Here is a 21,853-nt window from a genome sequence, read left to right as displayed (position 1 = left end):
TCCAAGAATGTACTCTGCATTCAGCAGCTGCATTCTCGAGTCTTGTCTTTTCCTATGTTAATGATTTAAATAGGAAAATCCCCCCTGTGCTCCTCTTCCTTGAGGATCTTTCTCCCAGTGCAGCACAATTGCAACAATGATGAGTAAAACCGACTAAATCTTGACTGATACTCTTTCCTAATCTCCGCTTGAGAGAGTGAGATGGATCTACGTTTTTGAGTTTACCACCAAACTCAACCGCTCCCCGGATGACTAATGTGTTGCTGGGACGGAGGCTTTGCAATGTGTGGCAAGATCTCCCGAGGCCTTTGTGGCTCTCACATGCTCAACATCCCCATTGAGACAGTAAAGAATAGGTGGTCACTAGGTATGGACACAATGAAAGCAAACTCAGGGACTGGGACAATCGCTTCAGCTGTCAGGGGGGTGACAGAAACTGTAATTAATGGTATTTTCTATTTTCACAGAAGAGAATGAGCATCTGACAGAAGCATTATTAATGAGTGCAGCCTTGTTGGAGGGAATAATGGCAGTTTATTAGCAGTAAGATAGATTTAACAGAGCAGCTTCGAACAAAAGGTGACACACATTGAAAAATGGAGACAATCTGTCAAAGGGAGAAAATGTTCAATACAACCAAAATGTTGGTATTGTGATATTATTCCCTTTTACCCTTGAAACCATCTGTTAGGCAAGTTGAAAATAAAAGGAGCCCGCTTTTTTCATAAACTTATCACTTGAAAAGAGTAAATGTTGAAAGCAAAATGGTGTCGAGATAAACATTTTGCTGCCACTTGCTCTGTGATAATGTGTCTAAACAAACGATCGTTTGACAGGGGCATAGATTGATATTCTTATTTTGAGATCCAAAGCAAACATGACTTTAGAGTGAAAAAATATGATTTATTTATGGTAATTGTAATGACGACTGCTTCATGGTAAGCCCGGCCAAATCAAAAGGTTTAAGAGAATCGGCATTCATTCGTTATAAATGGACATATATGTTCTTTTGGATTAATAACCCAAACAGACATCCATTTTAACGTTTGAGTTAGTGGCCTTGAAGTCATTCTTATTTTAGGAAACGACACATCTAAACCAGAAACAAATACGCTCATTACACAGATTGGATGAACCAATACAAGTAGTAATTGTTTGCAGCCGCAAATCCAATAGAACATAATGAAAAACTATGCAATTACTTGAAAATCGTTTTTTTCTTACAATATCTTACGCATTCAATCAGGGAATAAGATTTTTTTTAGCAATACTGATGATTACAATATTGCCATTGGGTGAAAAGAAGTGTTAAACGTATTCCGGCAGAGTTTCAACAGACACTCTGCCTCATTCATTCCACTGGACTGGAAATATGGCGTAGATGTGACACTACAGGCGCATGTCATTGAATAGATGTACTAGATGATCTCCAGAAATGAAATGATAACCCCCCCCCCCCCCCCCCCCCCCCCCCGCCCCACCCTCCTCCTCCCAAACCTATTTTCAGTTCATGTAATTGATTCTCATCCAGCGAGTTTGACTGTATTATGTTTGTTTGAAAAGTTAAAAGAATCCAGCTAATTTCTCCCCAACCAGGCAACACTTAACCAGATGAGAGTGGCCACTTCAAGCTTTGTTGATGCATCCAAGAGAGGCAGGCCAGCCCAGCTGCAAAAGCTGATCAAAAGAAAGAGGGGGAATGTGATATTAGCATCAAGTGCCTCAGCGAGTGACTCAGACAAAAACACAGAAAAAAAAACATTATCAGACACTTCCTTTACCCATGTTTGGTAGTGAATATATCTGTTTGTGAAGCAGCTGTGTGCATCCATACATGGCATTGAATCGTACTTTAACCAGCATTATAAGGCAATTCCTCTTTCCCTTTTGCATGCAGTTATTGGTAGTATGCTAATGACATCCGCTGTGATTAGCGATTTTCTTCTAATCTTCCTTCCACGATGGCCTAAGCAATCACAAAGGTAGAGCTTTGAGATTTACAGCAGCAAGCTCCTTCCCATCTGCCTTGACACGATTTACTTTAGATAATAACAAGACATTTTGATTCAAAGGCCACTTTGGTGCATCACTGTGCATTTGCAGATCCAGGAAACACGCTCACAGGAACATTGGAGCCTTTTTCTGTCATGACCTAACCTGTGTTGGGTGAAAGATGTTTAAAGAGGGAAGTTTCTGGTTTATCACTAGGGCTTAAAAGGGTATTTTCTTTCATGTGAATATAGTCAGCTACATCCATCTTTTTCCCTTTTTCTCTCAGGAAGTATTTATTGTTTTCAATATTCTTTTACACTGAACAGGAAGCTCACAAATTTCACAAATTTGTCCACAAAAGCGCTCTATAAGTCCACCATTTCAAATATATTAACATTAAAACTGTGTCGGAAGTGAGCTGCACATTTGGTGAAAAGTGATTAAAATAGTCTGAGGCTTTGTACAACAGCATTTGTAGAAACAAAATAAAAGTATTTTGAATCCCCCGGGGAGTGTGGGGGATTCAAACTGGTTTGAACTGGAGTCAATCCAGAACTAAGTAAATGCATCATTTGATATCTTCGAGTTAACTTTCGGCATTAAAGGCAGAAAAGAAATTAGACCAACTGTACCAGCAGCGAGAGAATTTCACGTCCCGCTTAGAACATTTAGTAAGACATCTTTAACCAGGACCAACACCCCCCCCCTGTGCCAAGTGTTGAAAAAAAAGTATCTCATTTGTTCTGGTAATTGAAATACTTTTAGAAGTTTCTGTTGAAGTCTTCCCATTATAAAGAGTCTTTGAATGGAGACACTACAGGGTGCAGTTACCGGTGTGAGTTTGCATTGAAATGCACCTAGAAGCCCTCCCTAATTGGCAGCCATCTCATTTGGCTTTGATACTCCACCTCATCATCTGCATGAGCAGAACAGGCCATTGTCGAGGGAGGAAGTGCAGGTGAGTAACAGGCTAATCGCCAAAGACAGCGCATAACGCTTGGGAGGAAGCAGAAGTTCAACACAAAGCCATAAAGCAACTCCGGAAAAGTGTCAATTACGGCACGTATTCATAATATAATTTATCGCAGCTCGCGAGGAACTGTATCATGTGTAAAGCGTTAATGTGGGCAGTAAAACGTGGGTTTTGACAGCGAGATCCAAGGACCTTCTAATTAAGAGCACCATCTCGGGGACAGCATAGGGAGTGATCTAATAGCGAGGGGCCATGCATGCTTTTACCTGCAGTGTGCTTTATCTACCAAGGCCTCGCAGCAGGACCTTCGACCGACCTGTCTCCTGCTTTACTGCTGAGATACGGTCTGCATCGCGCAGGCACCGGGAGTCAGTCAAGCACCATTACAATTTGAGTGAAACAAATGGGCAAAGTGTTAATGCTAAGTTGTACAAACAGCCTCACCGGCGCGAGGTATGGCGGAAGTATCTGGGCTATGAATAGCGGCGTGCTGTTTCGGAGGGTGTGGCAATAGCATTCCCACCACCTGCGGGAAGGGAAAAGTACCTCCTGTGTCTTCCTGTGATGGGGTGAAGGAAGCATGAATGCTATTACAGTAGTGCAGGCTTCGTACATCGCAAAGATACGAGGCACTAATTGCAAAAGGGTGAACTTTGGAATTCCGACAAAGAAACAAAACAAAATAGTGACAAGTAAGATCAAGGTCACAAACAGGTGCCTAATCACGCATGTTGTATGTGTATGTGATTTTTTTATACTTTGTGCTCAAAGTATATCACCTTCCTCAAATCTTCCCATCAAGTGCACGCCAATGTATAATATTCCATGCGGATTAAATTAATTTAATGGGTGTATGAAAATCAAAGCCCTGAGAAGGGAATCCATACCGAGGGAAAATTAACTATTGACTAACCTCCTGAAATGAAAGTTCCATGGTCGATTAAATTTTTAAAAAATGTTGATGAAATTATATCTAGTGCTCTGAATAAATGAAAAATCACATAGCGTAAGTCAGTAGAAAGCCCCTTGTGTCAAAGCTCTGAGAACTCTATCTCTATGCTATTTCTTTAAGTAAAGAAACTTTTGCATGTTTTGCAAAGGTTTAACTTCGTAAGACATTTGTGCAACAATGTATTGCTGTGTCAAAATTCTTCTGAGGGTTGAAAAATGGATTTAGTTAAGTGCAGGAAGTATTATGTTTAGCTCAGGGCAAAGTGTTCTGTTGAGTTATAGCAGCCGATTACCCACAGCTCTGGTCCAGGGACTACATGGGGTATTTGTTTACACCAAAGGAAATGAAACTATTTCCATTTAACTGCCTACTTATGGGCCTCCTTTGCTTCATTCCACAATACATGTAATATGTTTCTTACTTTTACAATGCGCATCTCTGTCTTTGACACGGCAACAAAGGAGGAAATAAAATAGTGCACGGCATGAATCATTGCAGAGAAATCCTGTTTCCCATTATATCCTCAGAACTGAGTTTTTATGCAGAGGTGCTGATGCAATTAGATGTTCTCCTCCTAAAATTTGAGCCAGATTGCGCTTGGGTTTCAAAGAGTCAAAGAAACACTATCTTTCTTCAATTTTAGGGGACCTGTGCTTAATTTGACCTGCTTTATCTAATAGAGATTTCTTTTTCAAACAACATGTGGCTTGCTGTTGGTTGAATCAAAATAATGGACAGCCACAACATTCAAGAGACTGATGTCTGCGATATCATCGCATTTTACGTACTATTAGTTCTGAACATAAAGAAGTATCCTTGCTGGTAGAAATGTGGCTCCACGTAAACACAGAACAAACATATTTCACCCACATTGATCTCCATCAATTATCAATGGCTCATACAAAAGCTTCATAACTTGATTTCCAACATGCATACATTCCTCCAACAACAGTGTCAGCATAATCCCTCCTTCCAGGAGCGAGCGCTGCCGTGGACTGCAAGAACGGCAGAGAGACGGAGGGGAGATGAGGGGCTGCTGGAGAGAACGACCAGGTTCATCCCTGGTAAGCCAACAGTGAACAGATGAAAAGACACGCTGGCTGTCCCCGATTCTACTGCCCCCTATAGGAAGCAGCGTGACAGGCAAGGTTTAATGAATGCAGTCGAATGCACCATTAGACTCGATGTTCCAAGGTGGTTGTGGAAATCAGTCATTTTTATGAGTCTGCAAAAGAGCAGATCTAGTTTAACTACAAGTGAAATGCTCTTGTCTACTTAGCCTCTCAGACTTTACAACACACGGAATACAACACAAATCACCATACAGGGGGTAGGCTATTCACGGTAAATGGTCTATGCACCTTTAATTTATAGAAAGCAAAGCATGGCGAAAAAGAACAAAATATGTATATTTTGTCCTCTTTTGACGCAGTGCCTGATCCAGCATACAGCCGAGGAACAAATATGTAGAGCAAATTTACAATCTACTACAGTCTCCACAATATGAAATTGTTACCCACCCATTACGCCAAGCACAGATGCCCCATCCAATCGGCAGCTGGCGCGCTGTATATTTCCGTTAATATTTCACATTAGCCTTGTGGCGCGACATAATACCAGATGATTGCTTGTCTGTTATGGTATACGATGAGAAGTGTTCAGGGCTGCTAATGTGAGACGTCTCTGTTTACCACTTTGATGGATGGCCTCCCTGATAGGACCTGAGTTACGTACAGGGGTGTCACAGGAAAAAGATGACAGATGGGCCCAGCTGTTGAAGATATCGACACTTTGACCAGACCATGAAGACATTAATCACAGCACGACTAAGCAGCACTGAGGGAGAATGGCTGACTTCTCTTATTAAGACACAAGTTGCGATCGGGACACGCTGTATAATGGACCATTCGGTTATCGGAAGTTATGAATATCTTAAAAACAAAAACGCTTTAAGTTGAACACAACGGAAGCAACGCAAAGAACTTGTAACAGGATAAACTGACACAGGAGATTAGGCCGTAATAAAGATAAACTAGAGGTTGTTGATGCTGCGAATTATAAGTGACGGCGGCTATCCAGAAGTCTGAGTCAAAATAAAAGAGCACTAATCTTTTTGATCTTCAGTCTCAGTATCACGGTGATATGATACAACTGGTACTCAGACTCACTGAATAAACATCGACTATTGCATTGTGGAGCTTAGCAATTACACATTTATCTGCCTGATATTATCAACCGCTAGTTGTTTTCAGTAGAATGAGAATTGACAATGTTTCTCTAACTGTGGGAATGATTTGGTATTTTATTGATCTTTTTTTATACACCCCTTAATATTGTGGTAGAAATTAAAAATAGCTAAAAGGAATTTAAAGTGAAATTCGGCTGTGAAAGAAACTGCTTTCACGGCTGCTCTCATAAATTCTGGGCGGTTTCTGGTACTACAGTTCCCGAGTAGATAAATAACATCTATGGGAGATGAAGGAAGTGGATGATGATGTATGTGTTGTGGGAGGGCCTGATTGAAGGGAGATTAAATCTCAATCAATCAACAGAAAGTGATGTTGTCCCTGAATTATTGAAGTTGACCCGGCCGGGAGTTTACACTACAAGTTCACCACAGTCTGAACTATGAGGGAGCAACTCGAACAGAACATTTTGTTTAGTTTCCACTTAAAACATAAACGTCCTCACAGAAAAGTGCATTTTACCAAAACATAACAGAACTAATTCTGTTTTAACAGAATTAAAATGACAATAGTACCAATCTACAAGCCCAAAAGTACTGAAATTATGCTACACCTTATGAACCCTTTCTAAACTACCATAAAGTACAGTTATTATGATATCACCTTAATGTGCCGAAAATAAATAATGGAACCGACAAAGACGAGCTGAAAAATTTAACTTAAAACCATTCATTAACATAATGTGGGTAGCTCATTAATAACTGTGTTTTTAATTATTCATGCTCTTGTTTCACCACAGCCGTTTCGGTCCTGCTAGGATGCAAATCTCAGTTGGCTAAGAATGTTATATAAATACATATGTATGTATATTTCAGAGTGAGAGAAAACCTGAGAAAGAAAGAGAGAGAGAGAGATTGCAACACGTACAAAGATGGGTCATTATTTCAGCGCTGCGGGGGAGACGGTTAAACACTACTTTGTTCTGTTAAATTTTTCTCCATGCAACATAACTTGCAAACATCTGGGTGTAAACCAGCTTATACTTTATTTCAAGAAATGTTATGCATCTCATAAGTGCGACTGTTTGACTGCCCACCGAGCTCTGTATTCGCTGCACAGCTTGGTTTTCTATGGAAATCCTGCTGCTTTTGTCAGACTGCAGCCAACATTCATGTTTCTATAGCACACAATGCTCAACATTACAGTGTGCTTTCATACACGCTTGTTCACCTTACACACAACAGTTAGATAACGCTTTGCCAAATTTAAATTTGTTTAATGAAATATACCTTCAATGAAATTTAAATATAAACAAACCATGTAAAATATCATTAGTTTGCTATCTTAGTATCTGAATAGTACCTCACTATCTAATGCCACGTAACAAACATCTTAATCAATCTTTATTCATATATGTATGTCGAATAACCAATAAGAAATAATGCAAGAGAACCTCTGTTACCAATAAGATCTCGGGTAAATACAATCCCACAGACAATAATCTGGGTGGACGTGTCTCCCATTCCACAGAAACATCGTGGGGTTTGGTGATTGTCCACCGTGGCATTCCTGCACGGATGAAACTCATCCTATATTCTAAACACTGAGTGCTTAGAAGCAGTTGAGGAATGGAATAAATGGGTGGATTGCCATTTTAAATCTACCATATTTCCAAACATGGCTGCGTGCCTCGGTGCTTAGCAACATGGAAGCCAAGCAGATAAAAAAAAAGTGAAGAGAGAGAAGAAAGGGAGGCAGATAGAGAAATCCTCGCTGACAGCTACTTTCTTCATGGTAATCCACGTTGTAAAGATGTTACCCTCAGAACTGTATCGAGACAACTGACCCATTGTTCCTGCTGTAATTAAAGAGACCACAGCTGAAGACACCACGCCACTTGGTCAAAGGTGGTTTTTTCTGAAAGGTCTATCCCGCCGTCCACTGTAGCGCTATCAAGCGTAAGTGGGAAAATCCTATTATCATTAATCAAAATTTCTAATGTTGTCTTACACACTAAAAGAAATTACGACATGTGTCATAATTGGTCCAAGTTGGATGACTCATGAATGGATTTTTTAACAGCATAAAATAAACACTTCAGAGCGAATGTTCTTTTTTGTTGAATGCAACTATTTTTCCAATCTCAATAAAAAATCTGGTCAATTTTGCTACTTGAAATCCATTAGACTTTTAATGTGAAGCAATTCAAAAGATGTGGTCAGATTTCATCTCTGTATTACTTCTTACTACGATTGCTTTTATTATTACAATCATTTCCAACTAAAAGCAGACCTTTTTATTTATTTTTTTCTCTGCTATAACAATTTAGATGAACACAAAGCAGCACTGACAACTGACATCGGCATAGTTGTGAGTGCTAATTTTTAAACAAATTTTATATGGATTTGTCAGTCATGTATCTGATGAATTTGAACTACTGCGTCATCGGCTGCGTTACGGTGTTGAACAAAATTTCAGCATCTGCAATCACATTCCACTCACTTGTCCAAGAGCCTGCGCCCCGCAGCGGCTCTAAATCGAATAATTTCACAGCAGCATGACGAACTGGAGACGGGCTCGGCAACAATGTCGTGTGAGGCATGGAACCACATTCATCAATGCGTGTGACTTTTTGATACATATCTAGTTAAGCTTTGAGAACAGAGCGCGTGTGTATTCCCTCTATACGCTGTCCTCATTCTTGTTTGCCAGATAATGACCAGTCTGACTTCAAAACATTTCTGTCCTAATGAAAGTCCTGGTCCGAGGCAAATCCGCATTCCACTGGCAGCAATCTGATGGAGTGAACGGAATCACATGAAACGAGTAGCATTGCAGCAGACTTTGATTACTGGGTTATTCATCAGATGTCAATCATTCAGCGTATCTGGTGGAGATTTTTGCTGCCGATGTGATAGCTGATACTTCTGATGTTTCACAGTATCAATTAGTGCCGCAAACTATTGCAAAGAATCATAAACATGCCATTTATGTATAGTTTAGAAAGTTAGCTTGTTTATTTCTGCTTTTTGGTAAAAGAGAAGAACAAGACGTTTTCGTTAAGGAAAGTGAAATCAAAGTTTTTTTCTTTATATACTTGACTTTGAACTTTAAATAATTGACTTGGCAAGCAAAATCATGGTTAAATAAATAAATCACATAAGCTTGTGAGATAAATGGTCCGCCAAACAGAAGATGATTCTTCACTGAAAGGGAAAGGGATGACCTTAGAGGTTTTAGCTTAGCTTCAAACTAAACATTAAAACATGGAATTTCACTTAATATAACCACACAATGCATAGTTTTGGGTGAAAACAGGACCAAAGTGGCACTTTATGAAGTTTAATAAAACGTCTTTGGTTTCAATCCTGTGTTTTGAGGAGCAAAGCTGATAAATGTGGGCTATTCAAAACATTAAAAACCACATATTGCCATATCCAATGGTCGCCCGTCTTTCTGCCTCTCCCAAACAGGATCTAGTTTCAAAAAAGTAAACACCTATTTCCGTGCTGATCTGGGACAAATGCAGTTTAAATGTCCAAGCAACGACGGCCTGCAGTGTTTTCTGGTTCTCAGACGTGTGTCATTCTCAAGCGTAAACCTACAGCTTTAGTATAAGCAAGGTGAGGCTGCTCCAAACTAGTGTTTTTTCCACTGCTTGCTGCAGTCACTGTATGTGAAGACACATTCCACTCACTTGTCTGTCTGAACATACCGTGGTAACTTTGTAGAGGACTTACATACTCAAACTCATCATTTCCACCTTCATGGCAGCATCAAAACAGCTTGTTAAATCGCTGTTAAGGTTGTTAAAGTCCTCAGAGTACCTGCTTATATATGTTTGCAACATAATTACATACCGTGATGGCGGGAAAAAATAAAAGCAAACAACAAAAATAATTTTTGGCGCCTCCACTATTTTAGAATGTGTGCCAACAGTTGAAAAAAGTGATATTAAAATCTTTCAAAAGAAAGAAACAAGCTGCTGTGCACAATTATCAGGCATATGTGATGCCAGAATTGCATTGACAAGCCAAAAACGTTGAACCTTTGGATTCCCCACAAACACACACATTGACAAACCCTCATCAATTCCACTGCTGAACCAGTGGCAATTAGTGAAATACATATGAAGCTATTGATTTGTGCAAATACAGCAGAGCATATTCTGGGAGTTTAGCGGCATTTTGGAACCCCAAAGTGTAACAAATTCACATCATTGCCTAAATGTTGATTTTCAACAAATCAACCAGCTGTGCCTTTGTGGCAAACTCTCCCAGATGCCAGAAATAGTTAGAAGGTGGTTTACACCCCAGTGTTCAGTGATTAGTCATATACAGTTATTACTGAGCATCAGCAATATTGGTGAGAAGAGGAGCCACATGAAAAGAGAAACTGGAGTATCAGCTGCAGAACCACCCATCTCCACCCAAAACGGTTTCTTTCCTCCGCCTCGGACATTCCTACGTTCATGGTGCAGTTGGCCGATACATATTCAGTGCATTGTTTTTCTCTATCACAAAGGTGCTTATGGACTCCTCTGCTACTGGGATGACTCCACACAATATGCAGTCATTGCGGTTGGTCGGAAATAATGTTATGTGTAATGTTCCTCCTATTGGCAGTTAATAGACGATAGTTACAACCATAACAGCTAATTGTTTTCAATTAGCCCCACCTTTTTAGTCCATTAGCAGCAGCTGGGTGTTCCACCTGAAAAACCAACCTTTCTTGCTGCAACATTAGATTGACATTACCTAAAACTAGAGGCCATTATTTTTTCTGCTTTTTATAATTAAGGCATATGATATTGCTGATCACAGTGCACAACTAACAGGAGAAATTGCTTTCGCGGCAGTGAGCGCGGCACAGACATAGCAATAGCAGCATATTCATTTATTTTGACTTTGTGTCATCTAAACTGGCTGTGTATTTTGTGTTTTGTGCAATGTCTTTTTTCAATGGAATGTGTTTTCAATAATTACTTATTAATCCATTGTTTTATAGTACTATTTATTTTATTGAAATGTTGCTGTTTTTGTAAAATGCAGGTTTCTGAAAATGTGGCATGTTTACTGACTTTATTGTGTTTCCTGAAATGTGAATCTCAAAGTGACCTTCTTATTTTTTCTGAAGAAACAATAAAAATAATAAATAAACATGGTTTATACGAAAAAAGTTCAACTCGTTATAGGGTAATTAACACATTCCAAAGTAGTGAAACCGATTTGGTCAGTGGTGCTCACTTCCTTAAAAAAGGTAAATCCAATCAACCTTTTAAAAAACTGACTTTACAGCTGTGTAAACACTGCATTGTATTTATAAGAATAGGAAGGGAAATGGTAGAAATACCGGATTCATGCTACAAAGCACACGACCTGAAACAAATGCTTGTAGGTGTTGTTTTTTGAAATTGTTGGTCTGAGCTAATTGAAATCAGTTCATTGTAACTTGTGAGAATAGACCACTTTTGAAAAGGTATTTATTCATCAATAAAGTAACATTTTGACAGTGTTCTGGGAAACCATGAGGGGTTTTCATTTGAAAAAAGTATCCACTGGAAATAAACTTTAAAAAGAAGTTTTGCCTTCAGTGTAGTACACTCCACGCAAAGAATGACATAAGTTGAAGTTTAAAGTAAAGTATTTCACATGTTTTTAAAAAAAGAAGTCAACTTTAAAAGTAAAATCCACCTGCATTCCTTGTCAAAAGAGGACTCTGTGTGCTGTAAGTAGCTTGCAAAAAAACATTTATACCACGGCTAGATGAAGGAGGTGCAGGCAGTGCAGAGACCAGATTCACCTCAGGGGAAGGCCCATCGTCTACACAGTTCATGTTGCACTGTCAAGCAATAATGTTTTAAAAGCAATTGCATGTTCCAACATCAATCCGGTGGACAGCAGACCAGTCATTCAAAGGAAAATGACAAGTCTGCATGGTGTTGACTGGAAAATGTCCCCAAACCCAGAGGCGTCCTTCATAATAAGAAGACTCTTGTACACGACTGAATGTTTGAAATGATGGCAAACATCATGGTTTCTAATACTGCATGCTTTCTGCAAAACATTGTCTATATTTGTGAATTTTTGCTTATGGAAATGGTAAAAAAAAAGAAAAGAAAATTTGGCTCTGTCGCGTTAAGCAGCTTAATTCTTATATTTGAGGTCCAACCCTTCTTTCGTCTTTGGAAAACCCCGAGGGAGATGTTTCTCTGCTATTGACCTCTCTTCAATATGAAACATCTTTCTGCATACAGGCCTGATTATGCAAACACAGAATATGTTCCTCGGATGGGAGATAGCGTGAACCTGCATAATTTACCGAGTATGTATTTTTTGTTTGGATGATGAATAGGAGGGCAATGGTTTTTTTGCTCATACCTGCCCAACTGTAGCTCATCCCTCTTCCTGTTACGATGGGCATAATTTAATAACCTAAAACTAACTCAGTCAACTGTGATCCTACTGTGCACCCTGATGGCAGAAATATGTGTAAACACCTGCACTAATTACCTTCTGAGGCAGATCATTTATGAAACGCATCAAAGCATGTGCAAAACTATTCATCTTTCAGAAATCAGGGGCATTTTTCACTCGACCATCCAGATATCTTCCAGCCCGAAGGAAACGGAGCACGTTCCCACTGAAACATTGCAGCATTATCTCTCTGTGACTGTTCATTTTCAGGACTGTTTGTCTATTTGATAATCTTGTTTAGTCTCCTTTCAACAAAGATGAGTATGGCTGCGTCCTCTAAATCAGACCATATTGATTGTTTATGTTTGATGTAATCTGCTTAATGTGTTTTTGTTTTTGTCCTGCTGACATCCCTGCTTTTCATGGATTTCCGTAAATAAAATGACAATATCTGTTGCACCAAACGGTATCTTGTGAATAACCTATGCTAAAATATGCCTCATGAATGTTGTTAAAAAGTTTGCCGCAGCCTGTTGACTACGCACCATGTGACGAGGACAAAATTAACGCGGCACTCTGCCTTGAGTGTTCAGGAGGACTAATTGGGCCAAAACTTCTCAGAGATTAAGATCTCTGATTACATTATATCAGTGAAATATTCTTCTTCAGTCTCACAAGTATGCTGCTACTGGAACAACAATGAAAACAACAAACTTCCACTATGATTAACAGTGGGCAATGATTGCTCATATCTACTAATTATCCATGTTTGGTAATCTGGTACCAGAATTTACTGGGAGGGAATGTAAAATGTATCTCAAAAATGTGTATTCATTTTCAACCTTAATGAATGAATCTTATTCAGAGACAAGTTAAATCCATTGTTATCTCATCAGTGAAAATGTCAACTGGATAATAGATAAGATCTCCCCATTCAATTGGTGAGTCATTTAATACAGTTTATAGACTCAGCAATGAATTTGACTGATAACCTTTTACAGCACCAAACTATGTATATAAAAATATAAAACTAAAGGGGTTACTAAAGGGCGACATTGTTTAACAGTTCCTTGCTGTGGTAAAATACATAAAATGTAAATCACAGAACGGGCCGATGAGGTCGAGGTCTTTTGGATTGGAATTGGATAGGGTTGAATACGACACACATCTCATCAAGATGTGCAATGAAAGCACAAAATGTATCTTTCAATCTCTATTATATATATATATATATATATATTTTTTTTTTCTGTTATATATATATATAATAGAAAATTTGATTCTAATTTGTCAACATCCAGATTAGATTGAAATCAATATTTAGATGTTGTTCTAGATCAGCGGTTTGTAATTTAATTTGTAACGTTTTATTTGCAAATGTTTTATTGTAGTAATAGTTACGATCCGTCAACTCGTGTATTCTTAACTTCACTGGGTTCACCTCTAATGTCACACACTGTTACTTTAAATTTACTATCACACACAAATGGTTCAATGCAATTGAGGATTGCTAGTCTGCAAAAAGCACCACACATCCATGGGAAAGAGCATGCATTCCCTAAGGCATATTAGATAATTCAATCAATAAAGATTAAAGAAATTGGAAAATCTCATTTTAAAACCTGCTATGTGTAGATAAAGTCAAAATATATTTTTCAAATTTGTGAATTGGATTCCCGATTGGATAGAAAATGGGTTCTTCCCATCTCTAGAATTGATTTGATACTGAAAACGAGGCAAATAATTATGCAAGTTCCAATTATTTTACCAATCGGAATATTTGGATATCTGAAAGTCAAATTTCCTGCTCAGGGCAGCAGTTACTGCATGGCAGGTCATGGCACAGTGTGCTCGCTTTGACTCTGCATTTACTGGTGGGACGTAGCCGTGCTCTAACAGGTACCAGCTAGTCAGATGTGACAGCATGCAGTATTTTAGTATCAACCCTCAGACACAGCACCCCCCCCCCCTCCCACCCACCAATTTCAGACAGCTACATCATGAGATGATGATGTTTGAATTATTGATACTATCTCAAGGTTGAGTGCGTCATGCTTTTCAAGGGGCTCTGGATGCTATGAAAAGTAAATCTAAAGTGCATTCAAGTCTGACTTTCCCACAATTAGAGAGATAGAAGTACACTAGAGCCATGAAATGATAACCCAACCTGGTTGTAAAAAGATGCAGCTCTCGATGACCACATGGGGCTTTGGTTTTTTGAAGACTTGTGACAGATGCTTCTATCTTTCTACTGCAGAGGGAACATTTGATCCGTGCACACAGCGGATCACGGAGAGGGAATTTGTTATAATTAGCTATGAGCAGTGAATGCATCCTATGGAGATTATACTAATTACTTGAGCTATCTTGGGGTTCACTTTAGGATCAGAATTCGTGTGTGTGTGTATTTGAGTTTCATATTGGTCTCTTGGAGAAACAAACCTACACCCCTGTTGGGTTTCTATTAAATTGAGCGGATACAAAAAAGGACAAAAAAGGACTTTTGGCATTCAACAATAGCATATACAGTTTATTGGCAATTGGTTTTAAAAATTAAGGCATCTACATTTTTTGAGGGAAAGTCGGTTATTCATTGTGTAAAACCTTTATAAACAAAGTCTCAGTTTACTTATCGTTCAAAAGAATCTTTTCAAGGCCTTACGTTTTATCCCTGGCATTGCTCCCTCAACATTTTGCCCTCCGTGTTTTCTCATTTTTAACCCAACGATCCCTGTACGTTCACCTGCGTTGTAGCCTCCAGGCAAGAAGCCGTTTGGAAGTGATTTGAACATGGTTGAACTTATCCTCGAAAGTGACTCTTCATATCGAACTCACAACAACTCAAAGTTGCGAGCATAATGTGTCTGTGTTGTCAGCCATATTAACAAAGTGAACACACCATTAAACAATGTCATTAACCACCGACTCATGCTAATGTCTTCCTTTAACTATCAATGACGCTTAGCTTACTGGTCTGAAAGGGAAATCTGTTTTCTGGATTATTAGTCTAAAATAGAAAGTCACTTGGCTCTCTGAATGTTGTTGTGTTGCTTGAGAGGGCGGGACGCTGCAGTTAAATTGAATTGAAATAATTCAAATGGCAAGGATGGGCAGTGTAGGATTACTGGTGATTGTTTTTATTGATGTATTTGTGAGTGGTAAGCACAGAGTCAATGAATTGGGTGTTGCTTTTATATTGTGTCCTGTGCAATACCCCATTTAGCATGCCCATCTAAATGCTAATAAGATTAAAGCTTCAAACTGCCCAGTATAACTGATGGAGTAATTCACTGATTGCTAACAAACTGTAACTTTTTGGCAACTTAAATTTGACGTGACGCCTTTCTTTACAATTCTCTCTACAGCGCTTTGTTTCAGCTTAACAACTTACTTCTCCATAAAAACAAACAAATAGACCCTTCTGTAATCTTGACCTGGAGCTGTTTTCCTCATATTCTCTTCCCATTATAGAAAGCAATTCTGTCCCGGGTTGGCGTTCCTCTCTCTCTCTCTATGTATATCTCTCCGAACATTTCTCTGGCCAGGTTTACAACTCTAAAATACCATCCCGTAGAAATCCCACAAATCACTAAAAGCACCCGAATCCCAAAACAATTGCTCACTCTGTAATAAGACGTGACAGTATGACCCGGAGCTGTAGCTTTCTTGTGGTTGATTCTACCTTGGTGAGGGACCAACATCAAGATGGTCGGACTGAGGCCTTAAATCCAGCAATTAGTCAGCGAAACATTGTAGCCGGTGCTTGTGAATATAGTTTATTCCCGTCGTTCTCGTTCCATGTCCGTATTAATCACCCTCGGCCCGTAGGCCCAAACAGATGGCTTTGATAACTTGCTTAGAGCAGTCATAAACTCCGCTACAGTAAAGTAGACATCCATCTTTGGCTCTGTTTGTCCTATTCCCCATGCAAACCCAGCCATTAAATACACTTCGCTCGGGGAAAAATGTACACTCGCAGAGCCTAACCGTTCCCTCTCGAGGATTCAGAGTCAGTGAACACTGATATCAATGAGTCCAACTGTTTCCAGCCACCTCGTATAATCTGATATTTCAACACTCTTTTTTTTTTTCTTCGTCGTCTGTTCAAAGTATAATTCAACAAGGCACCTTTTTTAACTTCTTTTTGAAGAAGAGTCGTCTCACAACATTTCAGAGTCCTTTTACAATACAGTCTAAAAAGACTGAGACTAAGACCACTTCCAAAGCTAATGCAGTGCCAGGTTGGTCGAACTTCTTGCAGCAGTAGTCAGAACTACTCATTTTTCATTACCTCCAGGGAAGTGAGAAGGAGTTTGTTGTAATTTCAGTCCATCCAGCAGCAATAGTGAACAAATGATCCTTTGCCCATAAAGGTCCGCAGCAGACAACCCGCCCGACTCAGTCTGCAGATTGCTGACACCTGCTACAGGGCCTTTGAGATCCACCCATATACACACGCAAACATAGACACAAATTGCTCCCTTCATAGTTACATTTGACCTTTACAAGCAAAAATGAGTGCTTCACTGCCATTCAAACACTAGGGCTATTTAATCTCAGCAAAACAGGATAAAGCAAAGTCTTTTGGACCGGAGGCTGTTTGGTTCCTTAAGACAGCCGTATGCTCAAGATAAACCTTGGAAGATGAGAAACGGTCAACGTATTGAAGTACAGCCAGCTTTGACCCAGATCAACTCTCCCATATGGGTTTTTTTGACCATCTACTATTCTTTTTTGGATTCAATGTCTTAGAATATGACATCCAGCTTAATTAAGTGGAATGTACATTCATTTCGATGAAACAAAAACACGTTTACAGCACTTTTGATAAATAGATAAACTATATAACTCCAAGATGAATCACATATTTGAGTATTTAATAAGGCTTTCTAAATGACACTTTCAAATCACTACAATTCCTGCAGTGAATTAAGAAAAGTCTGCAACACTGAGACACTATGAACTAAGTTACCATTTTCAGGTTGCCCTATAATCAAGGACGGATCCTCTTTGCATGTCAATGAGAACAAAGCTATAAACCATGTTCCGCTCAATTTAATCTGGTGTGATACAGAGCTGATGAAGTGGAGAAAACCTAAAAGAAAACAGCTGGGATACCAAACTAGAACCAGAATAAGCACATGTTAAGACACAAATCATTAAGACAGTGATTCTCCAGCACTTAGCAGACATTTAAGGGGCTAGACATGTGTCAGCCTTAAGCCCTCCATATGTTTTTAATGTGATGCGCTTTAACTGTCGTGATGCATCTTCTTGTTTTTACAACGATAATGCAGTCATTAGAACCTGATGATCACACTGAAACGCCATTTCATACAGATTGGAGGTGTGGAGATGAAGCACCTTGAGTGAAGCTAAAGTCAGCGCAGAATGGTGTTCATCACTATTGGACTGTGTCGAAAATCTAAATGATATCTAATAAGAGTCTCAGGAGGCATTTATAGATCCACATACACTGGAACTCTTCTTGCCACATTGACCTTCATTATGAAGGTTATGAAATATTACCAACACACAACTCACATCCATGCTGTGGTTTGGAATTTTCACTGTTTATTTTCGGGGGAACTTTTGTTATATCTGGTTTTTCTACCTTGTGCTTCAAGTTCTTTGCAACCATCTTGTTTGCCTAAAACACCCAGTGATTGAATAGTCTTTTACAAACATTAACCGGGGACAATTCTGGAAAGAAAGGTTTAAGATGTGTTGGGACAATACCTTAAATTCAATTTAGCCGTTCATATAGAAAATGTATGTGTGCATCACATATTTTTAGATTGAACTATATTTATCATTTTTTTATCATCTTTTATCATTTGAAAAAAGACAGTTGATGTTTTATCTCCTGTCTGAAAACATTGTCCTGATGTTTGTTGTTTCAAATGTAAATACAATTTACACTTGCAAATGAAAATGTTCATATAAAGTAATGTATAGAGCAGCTATAGAGAATTGTTTTAAAATTAATTTACCCCCCGCCCCAAAAAAAAATGCGTTTTTCATTATATAAGTAAACCTAAATATAATCAAACTAATCATATCTTCAAGAATTCAGTGGTTTATTTATACTTGTGTAACCTCATTAATGTGTACGACAGTTTAATAAAGTAACACGCAGTCAATAAGAAGTGTAAAGAATTATCTCACAACTATTCGACTTACACTTTTTAATGTTATCTTGCCATTAGTATAAAACCGAGCTGCAATAACATGATCCTTTAAATAAACACTCCTACAAAGATTTCCGTGGTTATACTTCAACAACATTAACAGACATAAAATCGGGCTTTGTTCCTCTATGAGAAAATCCCTTTATTATGTTCAATGTTACAGTTAGTAATAACCATATATTAAAATAGTTTTATGGCCGCGGTTCATGGCAAAAATATGTGACTGTTGGGCCAACTGAAGCATTTGGGGGGAAAAAAAACAACAACCTTTTTTTTTCTTTTTTTGTATCCGGCTAAATACAACTATTACAAGCACAAATGGAACCCAGCTTCATGAAGCTTCATGGAATCCTGAAAACTGGGCCGAGTGACAGGTGGGCAGATGGGCAGTGGATAAAGTCTTTTATTTCCACCATTGCGTGGCTCCACACCTTGGATAATAGGAACCAATTCAGTTTGGACCATAAAGAGGTTTATCAGTTCCTGTCAGCATGCCCTGCAGGGGTGAGGCGACAATAACAAGGTAGTGAAAAAGAAAAGAGGTAGAAGCCAGCACCTTAATCTGCCCCCCCCCCCCCTCCCTCTCCCCCTGCCAGTGGCATCTGCATTTTCAAAAAGCACTCATTTCCGCTTATGACTCGATACAGGAGATTAAAGTTGAAAGTCATGTTTGAGCAGCATTAACAGCAGATGTCCAAGTCACCATTAAAAGAAGCTGCACTCAGAAAGGTGCATCTCACAAACGTCACAAAATGTCAAGCGGCGCAACGGCTGCCAAGTGACAGATTACCGTACCCAGTGTTCCTTTCACAGGATAGTTTATTAAAATAACAAAGGTGCTAGAAAAATATGGATGCATTTTTAGGATATCAGTAGATCACTGCCATTAATATTCTTTCCAACACTCTAGTAAGTAATTTAATTCATTTGCTAATGTTTATATTGCTGCATTAGAATTACTGTAAAGCGTAATATATTTGTTGTGAAGTTGCTTTTAGGTCAGCAAATATGCCTAAAAGATTTCTAATTCTGGGGAGAAAAACAAAGAGATGGATGGAGAACAACCTATGGTAAAATTACAGGCTTGTTAGATCCAAACAACATTTTTGTATGCCACCGTGGATGTATTCAAAAAGAGTGACACTACACCGTGAATACAACTTCCAGAGTCAAAATAATAAGGTCTATTGTTGAAAATATGTTCACTTTCCAACGCGTGCAGGTCCAGATTCTAGCAATTAATTAATCAATATAAAACCCTTGAGATTTTTTTTTTTTTACAGGCACAAGTCAACTATCATCTAAATAGGCTACACATGTATTTGATGAGGAAGAAGAGCAGGAAAGCACAAGATAATCCTCACGTACTGCGAGTCCACTACTCGAAGTCCCACATACGTCACTCGCAGAACAAACCTGCCTCACAGTGGCTGATGTCATTTTCCATGTAAGAAAAAAATGGAAACAGTCCAATAATAACAATGATGATAAAATTTTAAGAGTTTTTCCACAGCAATTACTTATGGCCTTTCTCTGAGCCTGTACCTCCACAATAAATTACGCTTTAACATTAAAAACAACACTGCAGAGATAACAATCGGCACTTAACTGAACAATTTCTAAAATCTGTCTGAGTATGTGCTTTTGTTAATGTTCTCTCTCTAAATAATAAATATATATATATATATATATATATATATATATATATATATGTAGTCTGTATGTATACAAGTCCTCCTTGCAGAGTGGTGGAAGCACAGTCGTGAGAGCTCCTCCACTGAGTTTGCCTTATGCTTGCCGGAATAAATTGGTACCATATGGTGTGATGACAGGATCACTCAATCTTCTGTGTACCTGAACACCACATTAATCATTTTTTGGGGGATATTCTTTTCCTTTCATCACACAGGAATTTCCAAATAGTCCCTGCCTTTATTCCTCTCACACATGTAGTGAATTTACATACACAGGCAACACTCTGCCCTTGTTAGGAGCCAGACCGTTTGACCAAGTTCAAGCCGGAGCAAAACAAAATGTTAGGGTTAGGTGTCAGGTGAGACTTCCTTCCTGTTAAACATGTTGACTTACTTTCATTGTAATATGGTTCAGAACTAGGGGAATGTATTCAATCAATATTTTTAAACAACACAATTTAAAAAATCTATTGATATTAAATATTTTGAACGGCACCATTAGTTCTTTGTACAGAGAAAACCTACATTGAGAACAGATGAGAAAACTTTAACGGAAAGAAAAAAAACTTACCCGCATTGTATATTGTAAGAATTAAGTTAAGCCAAATGAGAACACAAAAAAGCAACAAAAAATATCTGTTATGATATTAGCACCTACCTTAAAGAAATAGCTATGCTGCAATTCCACAGGTATATGTATAAGGATAAAGCTCCTTCCACTAATTCAGGCTAAGACATTTTAGCCAGAGGAAGGTGGACGGAGTAAAAAAGGGTGAAGTGGCCCAGGGGTGAGAGAGAGAGAGAGCAAGAGAGAGAGAGAGGGAGAGAGAAATGGGACAAAGGAGAAAGAGTGGTCTTTATAGCGATGTCCGCTTGATGAATCAGACATGTCTTATTTGTTGCCTGCACTGCCAGGGAATTTGCATTGATTATTTTCTCCTCAACAGATACATTTAAATCAATGTGGCACAGCGCAGCCAGAAAACTGTGAGAAAATGTGCGAGGTGCACAGCGAACCCCAGAGCGGTAACCTTGGTCGGACAGGAGGAGCCACAGCTCCCCCTTCATGCCAAACAGATGAGATCAGGACTAGAAAGCTACTCCTACGACAGCACCATCTCTGATCTCCCCATGAAAAAACAATCCGTGCCTTCGCCCGCCTAATATGTCTTCATTACGCTGCAGTTTTTCTCTTCAGATGTACCAAGAAGTGTTTTTTCCTGTCTGTTGCTGTCGCCAGTGTTGGTTCACATATTTTTTTTAACATATCTTGTTTCTTTAAAAATAAAAATAAATAAATAAATAAAAATATTTTATTAATTAAGTTATGGATATTCATGAGAACTTCTTTAAATCAATCAAAATCCATTTGATGTTTTCCCTGTTATTGCAAGCGCCACTTTGATTGAAGGCATGCGTACGTGTTTAGTTTAGCCTTTAACTACTCAG

General features: G+C 38.8%; 1 long non-coding RNA gene across 1 annotated transcript in view; it reads right to left on the bottom strand.

The window, feature by feature from the left end:
* Window positions 1-21,287, bottom strand: part of LOC120823985 (uncharacterized) — a 33,476-nt gene extending 12,189 nt beyond the window's left edge. Inside the window, exon 1 of the long non-coding RNA XR_013468619.1 lies at window positions 21,063-21,287. This is a non-coding gene — a long non-coding RNA (uncharacterized LOC120823985). The remainder of the gene's footprint in view (window positions 1-21,062) is intronic.
* Between the last annotated feature and the right edge of the window lie 566 nt (window positions 21,288-21,853).

Source organism: Gasterosteus aculeatus, chromosome 8, assembly GCF_964276395.1.
Source record: "Gasterosteus aculeatus chromosome 8, fGasAcu3.hap1.1, whole genome shotgun sequence".
NCBI classification, from domain to species: Eukaryota; Metazoa; Chordata; class Actinopteri; order Perciformes; family Gasterosteidae; genus Gasterosteus; species Gasterosteus aculeatus.
Note: the sequence above shows the minus strand (reverse complement) of the source record. Positions and strands in the feature narration are given on the sequence as shown.